Genomic DNA, 2,541 nt, shown 5'->3' with positions numbered 1-2,541 from the left:
CCCCGGCGTGTAGGACGGGGTGTGTGTAGCGAACAGCGAGCAGGGCTTGGAGGGGTGGTGGTGACTGGTGGGACAGACCGGCGCTCTGCCACCTGCTGCTGTGGGCCCCGCGTGTTCCTGAGCACAGGGATGCTGCGGGGAAGCACAGCGGGAGCGTCTGCCATGGCCAGCCCGACCTTTCCCCACCAAACCCTGCAGTACTGATGCAAACTAGAGCAAAACACAGCTGGATGTGGCATCCTGGTACCCAGAACTGGGGTCCCAGGAGAAGCGTCACCCAGCCAAGGGGTTACATGGGACATAGCAGCTCTCACAGTCCTGGCTGTTGAAGGAAATCCCAAGAAATAAAATAGGAACTTCAGAACTGCTTGAGCCAACCCATGAACAAATAATTTTAATGTTTTTTTCAGCAGACCGTAGTTTTTTCGGAGCTCCACAGTCTCCTCTCTTTGAAGTTGGACAGATACAGTAAACACAACAAATATATGATACAACCCATCACAGCTGGATTAAAAAAAAATACACAAAAAATATAATACATAAAAAAATGGATTTTTAACATTGTGGACTGACGCAGCTCTAAAAATGGTGATTGTAACCCTGGTAAGCTTTACAAAGTCTTTAAAAAAATAAAACAGTACTTCATGTGAAATTCATAAATACACTGGAGGAGAACGGAGGGGCTGGGGAGCAGGGGAGTTGAGAAAGTGTCTCGGATCATGACTAAACCCCGGCCAGGGCTGCTGGGGGCACCAGTCTGTGTGCGTGGGGTGCAGTGTGAGCCCTGGGCTCGGTGCAGGCAGGAGGGAGGGGGGGATGGAGGGATGGAGGCACAAACCGGTCCAGTTAACGAAGAGCTTCGTCCCCCATCAGGGCTGAGAGCGGGGCACGCCTGTGTTTTATGTGGGGGAGTTTTGAGTTTTCATTCCCAGAGTTTTTAGATCAGTGAGTGAAACAGAAGAAGAAAAAAAAAAAAACCCAAAACCTACGAAACAACAAACAAACATGCTACATATGAGAACTTGGCCAGAGAGCCCCAGCACAGCCCTGGGATGGTATGCCAGTGCCTGGCCTTGGATTTTTCCCTCTCTCTTTCCCCCCTGCTCCATCTGCCCTGCTCACAGCAGCCGCCTCAGTCCAGTCCCACCACTGAGCCCTTGGCCTGGCACGGGGCCAGGGTGGCTCTGCCCTGTCCCACAGGGATGGGTGGCTTTTCCCAGCAGCAAGAGGTCGAAGTCCCCATGCCTCACAGGACACGTGGCATCAAGGTGGCAGCCAAGGCACTCTCCTGAGCTCTGGGGCTGTTCCTGCTCCTTGCACTGGCAACACTGAGCCTAAACCTGCCCTGTCCCCCTCCCTAAAGGGCTGCAGTGCCCCTCAAAACACTCCTGCCCTCCTTCCCCCTGCCTTCACTCCCCTGACAACATGAGAAACCCATTCAGACCTGGCCACCTCGGGCTCCCTGTCCCTCTGCCAGCCTCCTGCCACCCTGCTCCCTGCCACCTCTGTCCCTCTGTGACCCTCCTGCACTCTGGGGATGCTTTCCCCAGACTCTGCCCTTGCAGCCTCAGGACTGGGCACACTGCCTTGGCTTACTTTGGGCTGCAGCCACAAAAATACCTCCAAGCTGACCCAGTCTCTTATCCTGGCATCCCTCCTGTTCTCTGTCCCCTGTCTGTCTCTGTCCTCTCTGTCCCGAACTCTGCCCACTGACAGCTTGGCCCTGCATTGCTCAATATGTTTTTCCCTGCACAAGTCACCTCCCTGGCCACTTCCCACAGGATGCAGGCAAGCGGACGGAGCAGTCTGGAACAGTCATCGCAGAAAAAAGGCAAAAAAAAGGTGAAGGAACAACAAAAAAACAAAGAAACAAGGAAAATGTACATATGCAAAGTAAATCAGGCAAATCTGCCCTCACTGCTCTCTACTCCTCAGCAAGCAACCACAGTGGGGACACTGAGCCTGGGCCACCCCTAAGTGCAATTCCTGAAAGCGCACGCAGAGCTCAGGGGATCCCACACAAAACCCAGCCAGAGATGGAGACATCCCAAACCTTTCCCTAAACAAGACACTTCCCGTGCAGGGTGGGAGGGGAGCACCTGGGCACTGCAGAGGGTCATCAGCCTGATTACAAGCATGGTGTCTTTTTAAAAAGCACTTTAATTTAAAAAAAAAAGGGGAAAAAAGGAGCCATAAAACCCCATGGTTTGCATTGTCGATGCCCTCATGCCTTCACTGCCACTGGGCATAGAGAAGGAGCATCCCTGGGGAGGTGGCAGTGTCCCCTCCTCCATTCTGCCCTGCCCTGCTCCTGCCCTGCACATCTGTCCCCACAGCCCCCTGGGCTGTGCCACGCGCTGCCAACGCCGCTGTCGCTGCCATGCCCATCGGTGTCGGACCAGACCTGGCACGGTGCTACATCCTCCTGACCATCAGTGCTCGCTCCTCTCCACTCAGGACCGGGGCCACTTCTGAGCGAGGGCGGGGGTGAAAGGAGGGAGGAGTCATTCTCTGCTCCGAGGTCCCGCTGCCGCTGCCTCA

This window comes from Corvus brachyrhynchos, unplaced genomic scaffold (assembly GCF_000691975.1).
Source record: "Corvus brachyrhynchos isolate BGI_N302 unplaced genomic scaffold, ASM69197v1 scaffold72, whole genome shotgun sequence".
NCBI lineage: Eukaryota > Metazoa > Chordata > Aves > Passeriformes > Corvidae > Corvus > Corvus brachyrhynchos.
This window is presented reverse-complemented; position numbering follows the sequence as displayed.